General features: G+C 45.5%; 1 pseudogene; it reads left to right on the top strand.

Annotated features, from left to right (window-relative positions):
• Positions 1-2,313: 2,313 nt before the first annotated feature.
• Positions 2,314-2,901, top strand: LOC129148517 (thioredoxin reductase-like selenoprotein T; annotated as a pseudogene).
• Positions 2,902-13,369: the final 10,468 nt, after the last annotated feature.

Raw genomic sequence — 13,369 nt, 5'->3', positions numbered from 1 at the left:
GAATGTCTCTAAGCAAACATCACACAAGCCACAGACCTTTGATCATTTTTGGAAAATGTTCAGAAGGGCACTTTTCTTCCAGTTTACTGCAGTCTTTCCCACTCACTGTGAATACAGTCTTTCTGTCCTAATGGTGGTTCCATTTAAACCTCAGAGTCTTACAACAAATGACACCAGCCTATGAAATTTCATACTTCATGGCATATGGCTCTTTTGCAGACCGTGGTGAGGAGTTCCCCTAAACATTGCTTAAAATTATGTATTACTTACTGCAAACAGAGAATCTATAACAATAAAATGGTAATATGGCAATTATACCAGACATCTGAATGACCTTCTGGACATCTGGATGTCCTTTCTCACAAAGCCAGGTTCCTGAGGAAGCCACCAGTGGTACCAGGTGCCTGTGGCTGCCTCAGGGGAAGCCAGCCCGGGTCCTAGGTGACTGCGGGCAGCCGGAGTGAAGGAAGCCCAGGTCCCAGGTGCCAGAGGAAAGCCGGTGCTGGCAGCCAGGGAACAGAAGGCCTACTCTTGCACAAATTTTCATGCATCGGGCCTCTAGTCTTCTATATATATGAAAGCCTAATATGCTAAGTTTCTGACTATGATATGGTATGACAACCAGGGGGCAGATGCTCAGACTGGTAGGTTAGCTTGCTGCTGATGTCCAGCCAATCTGAGCTGGGTAAGACTGCCCAGATTGCCGGCTGGCAGAGAGACCCCACCCGTGCACGAATTCATACACCAGACCTCTAGTATGATTCATATTGTTCACACAAGCACAACAAAGAACTCCCACTATTTATCACCATTGAACTCACCAATCACAGAGGCACCAGGCTTCAAATTAGAAGCACAAAGTCATGCAGACTTTCTTTCAAGGCCTTGGTCAGCAATCCTATCTAATAAAGAGGGAATATGCTAATTGACCATCACTCCGTCACAAAGATGGCTGCACCCACAGCTGAGGCCAAGTTCCCTTAAGGAGCCTTAATGAGCAATCAGCAGGGACCTGAGGCTACTCCCTCCCCTGTCCCCGTGGGGCTTGATAGGGGACCTCAGGCTGTGCCCCCCGCCCTGGCGTCAGGCTGGGGGACCTCAGGCTGTTCCTCCTGCTTTGGCACCAGGCCAGGGGACCTGAGGCCATGCCCCCCACCCAGGGGGGCTTGACGGGGGACCTTAAGGTGCACTTCCCATACTGGTTCTTAGCTAGCGGACCTCAGGCTGCTCCCCCAATCCCAGCACCAGGCCGGGGGACCTCAGGCTGCACCCCTCACCAGATGGGGTTTGACAGGGGACTTCAGGCCATGCCCCCCACCCTGGCACTAGGTGGGGAACCTCAGGCCACACACCCCGTCCCAGCACCAGGCCAGGGGACCTGAGGCTATGCCCCCCTGCCTGGCAGGCTTGACAGGGTACCTCAGGTTGTGCTCCCCACCCAGCGGGGCTTGATGGGGAACCCCAAGGTGCAGCCCCAGTGCTGTGTCGGGGGAACTCAGGCTGTGCCCTCCGCTTAGCGGGGTTTGACAGGGGACCTGAGGCTGCGCCCCCTGCTAGTGGGGCTTGACAGGGACCTGAGGCTGTGCCACCTCCCAGTGTCAGGCTGGGGGACCTGAGGCTGTGCCCCCCACCTGGCGGGGCTTGACAGGGGATCTCAGGCCATGTCCCCCACCTGGAGGGGCTTGACGAGGGACCTCAAGGCACATACCCCACCCCATCTGGGGGACCTAAGGCCATGCCCCCCATCCTGGGGCTGGACCAGGGGACCTGAGGCTATGCCCCCTGCCTGGCGGGGCTTGACAAGGGTGGGACTGGCCAGGTCTGGATTTAGCCCAATGGGTGGGGTGGGGCAGCCGGGTCTGCTGGGTCTAATGTGATTTTTAGGTGCATGTGGGTAGGTGGGGACTTGACTCTGGGCCTCCCTTTTAATGTGCACGAATTTCGTGCACAGGCCCACTAGTTCAAAATGAGCCAATATTGCACAAAGAGTGATTTTCTGCCATTATTATGTGCCTTCCAAAGCACAGAAAGTTTGGGACCCCACAAATGCTGAGTTATACTAATGTACTCTCCTAAAGGAAACATAAAGAATTAAGGTGCTGCCTTGCTTGGTGGGCTCAGTGGGTTGGAGTATCCTCTTGTAAAGCACACCCCCAAAATTCGATGGCCTGTTTGATTCATTTTAAGAGCACTTAACTAACTAGGTTGCAAATTTGATCTTTGTTAAGAAAGCAAAGAGGGCCCAGCTCCTGTTGGGCCTTGGCTGGCTGCAGTCTTAGTCTGAGTGCGACTGAAGTGGCTGGCTAGAGTAAGATGAGGCTTTTGCTATTACTCCTGGTGGCAGTGTCCACGCTGGTCCAGAGAGATGCTTCAGCCAATCTGGGTGGTGTGCCTAGCAAGAGATTAAAGATGCAGAATGCCACTGGCCCTCTGCTCAAGTTCCAGATTTGTGTTTCCTGAGGTTATAGGCGGGTGTTTGAGGAGTACATGCGGGTTATCAGCCAGCGGTACCCAGACATCCTCATTGAAGGAGAGAATTACCTCCCTCAACCAATATATAGACACATAGCATCTTTCCTGTCAATCTTCAAACTAGTTTTAAGAGGCTTAATAATTGTTGGCAAGGATCCTTTTGCTTTCTTTGGCATGCAAACTCCTAGCATCTGGCAGTGGGGCCAGGAAAATAAGGTCTATGCATGTATGATGGTTTTCTTCTTGAGCAACATGATTGAGAACCAGTGTATGTCAACAGGTGCATTTGAAATAACTTTGAATGATGTACCTGTATGGTCTAAGCTGGAATCTGGTCACCTTCCATCCATGCAACAGCTTGTTCAAATTCTTGACAATGAAATGAAGCTCAATGCCCATATGGATTCAATCCCACATCATAGATCATAGCCCCAACTATCGGCACTGAAAACTCTTTTACATTACGGGATTTTTGCAAGAACAGCGTAACTGATATTATGAAGGCCTGTACTGAAGACAGCAAACTATTAGTACAGACCAGATGTTTCTTAGCAGGCTCATTGTACCTCGTGGAAAACCTCAATGCAAGACAGTTTTTAGTGCTGGCACATTTTGGAATTCTGCACATTCGTGGAGTGCAATAATACTGTATAGTAATTTTTCTCCTCCAAATCCACTGAGTTAATAGTTTTCTAAAAATGTAAACATTACTACTTGTGCCGTTTTTCCTACTCATATTTGAAAATATTGCTAAATGAGTTAAAATTTTTTTTCAAGGATCTCTGTTAAATCTGTTATGATTTTATATGAATTTTCCTTTTTTATTGTTTAGAATTGATCTTTTTGGGAATAAACTGAAGTTCTCCCTTTATAAGAGTTTATCAGACATCTCTAATTTGATCATGTCCTACTTATATAGGTTTCAAAATACTGCAGATTTTGAACAGCACATTTTACAAAATTATGGGGGGAGATTCTATATGCAAAGTACTCTAACAGTTTGTGTGTGTGTGTGTGTGTGTGTGTGTGTGTGTGTGTGTGTGTGCACATGCATGTGAATACCAGAGAAACAACTAAAAGACGGGTTGCTTTTAAAATCCTGTTATAAAAAAATAAATAAATAAAATCCTGTTATAGTTCAAGTGTCTTGCCTTGACCAATCTAATGAATTGATTAACTGGGCCTTTATACTAAACTCAATAAAAAATAAGCAGAGCTGAAACTGGTTTGGCTCAGTGGATAGAGCATTGGCCTGTGGACTGAAGGGTCCCAGGTTCAATTCCGGTCAGGGGCATGTACCTTGGTTGCGGGCTCATCCCCAGTAGGTGATCGATGATTCTGTCTGATCGATGTTTCTAACTCTCTATCCCTCTTCCTTCCTCTCTGTAAAAAATCAATAAAATATATTTTAAAAAATAAGCAGATATAAGTTAGATAAAATATTTGAATTTAATAAAAAAGAAAGCAAAGAGGAGGCAATTGATCCACGTTTCCTTTTTATTGATGTTTCTCCCCCCCCTTTATTATTTTCTCTCTAAAATTAGTAAACAATTTCCTGAAACAGAATCTAAAAAAATTAAGGTGTTGATGTTTTAAGCACAGATGGTTAAATCTAAAGCTCCCTCTCTAGAACAGTTATCAGAATCATCTGAACTCAATGGAAGTCTATCTCCTGTTATATAAGAGGCTAAAACAATCAATATCATGGATTTCAGAAAACCCCCACATTATTAGTGTCATAGTCATGATTCCCACCTTGTTTTTATTTAAGCCCTTAAATCTGATGGTTTCTGATTAAAATCTTCTCTTTATATTTTTAATTTAGGTTTGTCTTTGAGTGATAAAAATTAACTTTCCCATGGGAGAGGCTGTTACTGAGGGATTCCAACAGAACGTTAGACACCAGAGTGAGCAGAGCCCATGGTGAACTAGAAACTGTGCTTTCCCCAGTGAAAACAATGTTTTAATGTCTCTAAATATTGCCAGTGATACAGGAGGCAGGAGGCAGCCAACTTGCAGTCTGTCTTAAAGCAGAGAATCCAGTGTAGACCACGTGGAGGCTGGTGTTGGGATTCAAAAGATGATTTCTTTCCTTTTTATTTTATTTTTTTATTGTCTAAAGTTTTTTGTTTGTTTTTTTTTTTTTGCTGTTATCTTTATTTTTCATTGGTAATTCTGTACTCCATCCTTCCAACCTGAGTGTTTTTTTTGTTTGTTTGTGTTTTTTTTTTTACTTTTTTTATTGAGGTATTATATGTGTACATATCTTACCATTGCCCCCCACCCCACACCCATACATGCCCTCACCCCCCAGAGTTTTGCATCCATTGTTTATGCTTATATGCATGCATACAAGTCCTTCGTTTGACTTCTTATCTCCCCCACCTCTCCCTAACTTTCCCCCTGTAATTTGACTTTCTGTTTGATGCTTTACTGACTCTGTATCGATATTTTTGTTCATCAGTTTATAATGTTCTTTATTATCCATAAATGAGTGAGATCATGTGGTATTTTTCTTTCATTGACTGGCTTGTTTCACTTAGCATAATGTTCTCCAATTCCATCCAGGTTGCTACAAATGATGAGAATTCCTTCTTTTTTATGGCAGCATAGTATTCCATTGTGTAGATGTACCACAGTTTTCTGATCCAGTCATCTGCTGATGGGCACCTAGGCTGTTTCCAAATCTTAGCTATTGTAAATTGTGCTGCTATGAACATAGGGGTGCATATATCCTTTCTGATTGGTGTTTCTAGTCTCTTCGGATATATTCCCAGGAGTGGGATTACTGGGTCAAATGGGAGTTCCATTTTCAGTTTTTTCAGGAAACTCCATACTGTTCTCCACAGTGGCTGCACCAGTCTGTATTCCCACCAGCAGTGCACAAGGGTTCCTTTTTCTCCGTATTCTTGCCAACACTTGCCTTTTGTTGATTTGTTGATGATAGCCATTCTGACAGGTGTGGGGTGGTACTGCATTGCTGTTTTGATTTGCATCTCTCGGATAATTAGTGACTTTGAGCATGTTTTCTTGTGTCTCTTGGCCTTCCTTCTGTCTTCTTTTGAAAAGATTCTATTTAGGTCTGTTGGCCATTTTTTTATTGGATTATTTATCTTCCTTTTATTAAGTTTTATAAGCTGCATGTAGATGTTGGAGATTAAACCTTTATCAGTGATAGCATTTGCAAATATGTTCTCCCATGCAGTGGGCTTTCTTGTTGTTTTGTTGATGGTTTCTTTTGCTGTAAAAAAGCTTTTTATTTTGATGTAGTCCCATTTGTTAATTTTCCCTTTAGCTTCCATTGCCCTAGGGGCAGTGTCAGTGAAGAAGTTCTTTTGGCATATGTCTGAGATTGTTTTGCCTGTGGATTCCTGTAGTATTTTTATGGTTTCCTGTCTTATGTTTAAGTCCTGTATCCATTTTGAGTTGATTTTTGTGTCTGGTATAAGTTGATGATCTAGTTTCATTTTTTTGCATGTATCTGTCCAATTTTCCCAACACCATTTATTGAAAAGTCTGTCTTGACTCCATTGTATGTTCATGCCTCCTTTGTCAAATATTAATTGAGCATAGTGGTTTGGGTCGATATCTAGATTCTCTATTCTGTTCCATTGATCTATATGTCTGTTCTTATGCCAGTACCAGGCTGTTTTGACAACTGTGGCTTTGTAATACATCTTGAGGTCTGGTATTGAGATCCCTCCTACTTTATTCTTCTTTCTCAGGATTGCTGTGGCTATTCGGGGTCTTTTTTTTTATTCCAGATGAATTTTTGGAGAGTTCTTTCTAGGTCTGTGAAATATGCTGTTGGTATTTTGATGGGGAGTGCATTGAATCTATAGATTGCTTTGGGTAGTATGGACATTTTAATGATGTTGATTCTACCAGTCCATGAACATGGTATGTTCTTCCATCTGTTTACATCTTCCTCTGTCTCTTTTTTCAGTGTCCTACAGTTTTCCGTGTATAGGTCTTTTACCTCCTTAGTTGTTTATTCCTAGGTATCTTAATTTTTTTGGTGCGATGGTAAATGGGATTGCTTTTTTAGTCCCTCTTTCTGTAAGTTCACTATTGGTGTATAGAAAGGCCATAGATTTCTTGGCGTTAATTTTGTATCCCGCTACATTGCCAAATTCAATTATTAAGTCTATTAGTTTTTTGATGGAGACTTTTGGGTTTTTTATGTACAATATCATGTCATCTGCAAATAAGGACAGCTTTACTTCTTCTTTTCCAATTATTTCTTCTTCTTGTCTAATTGCACTGGCTAATACTTCCAGTACTATGTCAAACAGGAGTGGTGAGAGTGGGCATCCCTGTCTTGTTCCTGTTCTTAGGGGAAATGGTTTTAGTTTTTGCCCATTGAGTATGATGTTTGCTGTGGGTTTATCATATATAGCTTTTATTATGTTGAGGTATGCTCCTTCTATTCCCACCTTGTTGAGAGTTTTTATCAAGAAAGGGTGTTGGATTTTGTCAAATGCTTTTTCTGCATCTATTGATATGACTATGTGATTTTTCCCTCTCAACTTGTTTATGTGATGTATCACATTTATTGATTTGTGGATATTGTACCATCCTTGCATTTCTGGGATAAATCCTACTTGGTCATGGTGTATGATCTTTCTTATGTACTGCTGGAGCTGGTTTGCTATGATTTTGTTGAGGATTTTGGCATCTATGTTCATGAGGGATATTGGTCTGTAATTCTCTTTCATTGTGTTTGTCTTTATCTGGTTTTGATATTAGGGTGATGCTGGCTTCATAGAAGGAGCCTGGAAGTGTTCCTTCTTCTTGAATTTTTTGGAATAGTCTGAGGAGGATAGGTTTTAGTTCTTCCTTGAATGTTTGGTAAAACTCTCCTGTGAAGCCGTCTGGCCCCGGGCTTTTGTATGCTGGAAGCTTTTTGATGACTGCTTCAATTTCTTCCATAGTTACTGGCCTATTGAGCTGTTTAGATTCTTCCTGATTGAGTTTTGGAATGTTATATTTTTCTAGGAATATGTCCATTTCCTCCAGGTTGTCCAGTTTGTTGGAATAGAGTTGTTCATAGTATTTTGTAACAATCCTTTGTATTTCGGCAGGGCCTGTTGTTATTTCACCACTTTCATTTCTGATTTTGTTTATTTGGGTCCTCTCTCTTTGCTTCTTGGTGAGCCTGACTAGAGGTTCATCAATCTTGTTTATCCTTTCAAAGAACCAACTCTTGGTTTTGTTGATCTTTTGTATTGTTTGTTTGGTCTCTATGTCGTTTATCTCTGCTCTGATCTTTATTATTTCCTTCCTTCTGCTTACACTGGGCTTTTCTTGTTGCTCTCTCTCTAACTTTTTGAGTTGTTGGGTTAGGTAATTTATTACTATTGTTTCTTGTTTTTTAAGGTAGGCTTGTAGAGCTATGATCTTCCCTCTCAGGACTGCTTTCACTGTGTCCCATAGATTTTAGATTGTTGTGTTTTCATTGTCATTTGTTGCCATGATGTTTTTTATTTCTTCCTTGATGTCTTTGGTAACCCAGTCATTGTTTAATAGCATGCTGTTTAGTCTCCATGTGTTTGATTTCTTTGGATTGTTTTTATTGTAGTTGATTTCCAGTTTTATGCCACTGTGATCTGAGAAGATACTTGATATAATTTCTATCTTCTTAAATTTGGAGAGACTTTGCCTATATCCTAATATATGGTCTATCTTTGAAAATGACCCATGTGCACTTGAGAAGAATGTATATTCTGTGGCTTTGTGGTGAAATGTTCTGAAGATGTTGATTAATTCCATCTGATCTAGTGAGTCATTTAGGATTGATGTTTCTTTGTTGATTTTTTGTTTAGAGGATTTGTCCAATAGTGATAGTGGGGTATTAAAGTCTCCTACTATGATTGTATTGCTGTCAATCTCTCCTTTGATATCTTCCAGGAGTATTTTTTATGATTTGGGTGCTCCTGTATTAGGTGTGTATATGTCTACAAGAGTTACTTCTTCTTGTTGGATTGCTCCCTTTAGTATTATGAAGTGGCCTTCGTTATCTCTTGTTATGTCCTTCACTTTGAGATCTAATTTGTCGGATATAAGTATTGCTACCCCTGCTTTTTTTTTTCATTTCCATTTGCCTGGAAAACCTTTTTCCATCCCTTCATTCTCAGTCTGTATGTGTCTTTTTTGCTGAGATGGGTTTCCTGTAGACAGCAGATATTTGGGTTTTGTTTTCTTATCCAATCAGTTACCCTGTGTCTTTTGATTGGGGCATTCAATCCATTTACATTTAAAGTTATTATTGATAGGCACTTATTTGTCGCCATTTTATTCTATACTCCTGTGTTTCTTCTTCGCTTTTTAGTTCTTTTTTTTTTTTTTTTTTTTTACAGCAGACCCTTTAGCATTTCTTGCATTGCTGGTTTGGTGGTGATAAACTCCCTTAGTCCTTTTTGTCTGTGAAGCTCCTGATTTCACCTTCAATTTTGATTGATCGCCTTGCTGGGTACAGTATTCTTGGATTCAGACCCTTCCTTTGCACGACTTTGTATATTTCATTCCATTCCCTTCTGGCCTGATGAGTTTCTATTGAGAAATCAGTTGCTAGTCTGATGGGGGTTTCTTTGTATGTAACTTTCTGTCTCTCTCTGGCCGCTTTTAAGATTCTTATTTTGTCGTTGGTGTTTTCCAACTTAATTATAATGTGCCTTGGCATCAGTCTTTTGGGGTTCATTTTGCTTGGGACTCCGTGAGCTTCTTGGATTTGTGTGGGGTTTTTCTTCCCTATATCAGGGAAGTTTTCTGTTATTATTTCTTCAAACAGGTTTTCTATTCTTTGCTCAGTTTCCATTCCTTCTGGTACCCCTATTATTTGGATGTTGTTTTGTTTCGTGTTGTCCCGAAGTTCCCTTAGGCTCTCCTCATGCTTTCTAATTTTTTTTTTCTAGGAGCTGTTCTATTTGGGTATTTTTTTCCATCTTGTCTTCTCGCTCACTTATGCGGTCCTCTGTTTCTTCTAGTCTACTCTTGATACTTTCTATTGAGTTCTTTACAGCAGTGATGTCATTTCTCTTTTCTTCTTGGTTCTTCTTCATTTCCTCTTGGTTCTTACTCATATTGTCGAATTTGCCTTCCATTCTTTTCAGCCACCTTATGATCATTTCTCTGAATTCTTTCTCTGATAGGTTGCTTGTCTCGAATTCGTTTACTTGCTTTTCTGGTGATACCTGCTTTTCTTTCCTATGGGGGCTGTTTCTTTGTCTCCCTATGGTCTCTCTTCTCCGGATGTTTGGTTATATAGTTCTCTCTCTCCTGCGTTGATTTAAAGGTACAAAATACAACACAACCAGGTACAACACACAAGGCACTGAATAGAATTGTATTCACGATATTAATAACCTCCAATAAAGGTGTCCCCCAGAGAAAGACAAATTAGGGGATAGGAAAGGAATAGGAAGAGTAAAAAGAAAGAACAAAAAAAGGAGTGTGAAAATGAACTTGGGAAAAGAGAAAAGAAAAGAAAAGAAAAGAAAAAATAAGAGAGACAAGAATGATACTAAGAGAGAAAAGGGGAACAAACTATAAATATGGTGAGTAAACTCCAATCGAACAACCACTAATCCCAACAAATGCCAGCTACACGACCCTGGAGATTAATACAAACTACAACACCAACTAATATCAAGTGAGGCAAGGGAAAACAGAAGTAAAAAACAAACAAAAACAAAGCAAGCAAAAGGACCAAACAAACAAAAAAAGAATAAGCAAAACAACCTCATAAAAAAGCATACAAATTCAATCTAATCGACATTTAAGCAAACAACAACAAAAGGCCAGAAAGAATTTTTTTTTTTTTTTAGTTAAGGTAGCATAGAGAGAGGTGTGTATGGACTTCGGGCAGGGGGTTGGAAATTAGATATATAAATAAGGTGAAATTTTAGCAGAGGGTAAACCGAAAGAGTAGGGAAAATCTAAAGACAGAAAGGGTTAAGATAAACAGGAGACCAAAAGGGGAAAGGTTAGGAAGAGAGTGATGGCATAAAGTTAGCTTTGAGATAGGGTAAAACGATGCTAAAGGAAAGATGCAAATAGAATGTAGGACACTAATCCCAAAATAAAACAGAGAGAAAATTAAATGACACTTAAAAAACAAGTAAAATAATAGTAATATAATGCTGATTGAAAATAAAAATGTAATAATTAGATAGAAAAAGATGGCGGCGGAGGTGAAAGGCTGATCTGTTGCCTCGCATGGCAGTTTCAGAAATACAACTGAAACATGGACTGCTGAGGGTGGCGACTGCTGCTCGCGTCTCCCCAGACCGGGCGGCTGCTCCTCTCAGTCAGTACCGCAGCCGGGGCCATGGGCTCGTGGGGGCCGCGGCGGCTGCTGTGGCGGCTGCCGCGGACTCGGCGCAGCGGCTCTCAGTGAAGGAAGAGACCATCTTTCTGCAGGAGGGGCTCACCCGCGCCACCGACCTGGCCGAGCTGCGCACTGAGATCCTCGGGGCCCCAGACGCCGCCAACACCGATTTGGAGGATTCTTAGGAGTTCTCATCTTACATTCAAGTCCTCTAGCTATTTTGACGGAGGAGAATCAAGAGGACGGCTGGGCTAAACAAAGGAACTGCGATCTGCACCGCGCGCAGCGGTTTCAGGTGCACGACTGGAGGACGGAGCGTCTGCAGCCCAGAACTACAGGAGAGATGGCTGAGCGGCAGATTTACAGCTAAGAGAGAAGAGGAAACCAGCGAAATCGGAGGGGACGAGGTGCGGAGGCACGTGGGTCTGGCTGGTGGCGGGGGAAAGGGGCTTTTGTTCCAAACCTAGGGGAGATTAGCTCTCCATCACCCTGAAATCCAGCTTCTGGGGAACCGCGGGAGACCCAGATGCCTGCAGGGAGAGGCGGGACTCTTGCGGAGGTGTGCCCAGCAATCAGTGTTTGCTGCGCTAGAGCGCGGAACGAGGGGACTTAGAAACTTGGAAGGCAGAAGGAGCAGACTCGCAGCCATTGCGGCTCGCCGCACCATGGCCTGTTGGCGCCCTGAGACCCGCCCCGCCCTGGGACCTGCCCCGCACGTTTTGAAGACCCGCCCCGCAAGTCTTGCAGGCGCACCTGCGCTCCAAGCAACGGCTTATGCATGTGGGTAGCCTGCCCTCTGGCAGCGGACCAGATGAACTGCTGTTCTAGTCGGACTGCTCCAGGGCCACTCAGACAGGAGGAGGAAACTACAGTTCTTGCTGTAATCCCTGCTGAGTGCCTAAGGCAGTGGCTGATCTACGCCCCATTGGGGACCCAGAAACGAGGGCATCTGGTGGTCTGTGGGAAATGACACCAGACTTCAACCACGCACATAAGGGACACATCCAACAGGCAGATTCAGTGAGCACCAAAGCCTTGCTGCACCAAGACCCGGCCCATAGGAGTGTCTCCTGCACAGCAACTCTTCCTTTATAGACAAAGAGAGCCCTCCCTGTGGCACCAGCAACAATCAAGACTTAACTATACAAGGGAGGACCGGGATGGAGGCATAGGGCGGAGGCCTGGATGTTGCCTGCCACAACAACTTTGAGGCTGCGACGGGAGAGCGGAGCAGACACCACCCAAGACCACCATAGGGCTGGCTGAGTGGATGCTCTGCAGCTAGAATAAGAGGGGTATGCGGGATGATGCTGATGCAGATGACCCAAGGACCACACTTTGGGAACTGCGGCTCGGGCGACGCAGTGGCGACCTGGAGCGTGCTCGGCGCGGTCCCCCCGGCGGTCTCCGGCTGAGGGGGCGGCTCCACTTGCTGCCGAGCACGGACAGACGGGCCCCTGTGAGACGTGGGGTGGGGGACTCCGCGCTTGCTGACCTCCGAGTCCTTCAGGAATCTCGGTGTCCTGGGGGAGGCCGGGTGCGCATGCTCGGCGACCGGCCACCGCTGCGGACCCAGGGGCCGGTGCGGCGACGCCGGACCGGCCCGCCGCCACGCACCGGGTGCACCGGAGCTTCGCCGAACAGCCACCCGACGAGTTCTGCGGCGGCTGTCCTGGAGCTCTGGCAGCATGGCCGGGGGGATTGCTGGGGGGGGGTTGACCGGCGGGAATTGGGATCGGGAGGACGGGGCCCCGCTGGGACCCGGGTGCGGGCGGGGTTGCGCGCCTCTGGGCTAGGGAGTGGTCGCGCGCCTCCGGGTATCGGTGGGGCCTCGCGTCCCTGGGTCGGGGTGAAGCCGCGTGCCCGTGGGTCCAGGTGAGGCCGGATTCCGGGTCCGGGTGAGGCCATGAGTCCCTGGATCCGGGTGGGGCCTCGTGCACCTAGGCCCGGGTGAGGCCACGCACCCCTGGGTCCGGGCGAGACCATGAGTCCCTGGATCCGGGTGAGGCCTCGTGCACCTAGTCCCGGGTGAGGCCACGTGCCCCTGGGTCTGGGAGAGGCCAAGCGTCCCTGGGTCTGGGTGAGACCATGTGTTCCTGGATCCGGGTGAGGCCTCGTGCACCTAGGCCCGGGTGAGGCCACGTGCCCCTGGGGTTGGGAGAGGCCAAGCGTCCCTGGGTCCGGGTGAGACCATGTGTCCCTGGATCCGGGTGAGGCCTCGTGCACCTAGGCCCGGGTGAGGCCACGTGCCCCTGGGGCTGGGAGAGGCCAAGCGTCCCTGGGTCCGGGTGAGACCATGTGTCCCTGGATCCGGGTGAGGCCTCGTGCACCTAGGCCCGGGTGAGGCCACGTGCCCCTGGGTCTGGGAGAGGCCAAGCGTCCCTGGGTCCGGGTGAGACCATATGTCCCTGGATCCGGGTGAGGCCTCATTCACCTAGGCCCGGGTGAGGCCACGTGCCCCTGGGTCTGAGAGAGGCCACGCACCCCTGGGTCCGGGTGAGACCATGTGTCCCTGGATCTGGGTGAGGCTTCGTGCACCTAGGTCCAGGTGAGGCCACGTGCCACTGG

Source organism: Eptesicus fuscus, unplaced genomic scaffold (assembly GCF_027574615.1).
Source record: "Eptesicus fuscus isolate TK198812 unplaced genomic scaffold, DD_ASM_mEF_20220401 scaffold_77, whole genome shotgun sequence".
In the NCBI taxonomy this organism is placed as follows: Eukaryota; Metazoa; Chordata; class Mammalia; order Chiroptera; family Vespertilionidae; genus Eptesicus; species Eptesicus fuscus.
This window is presented reverse-complemented; position numbering and strand designations above follow the sequence as displayed.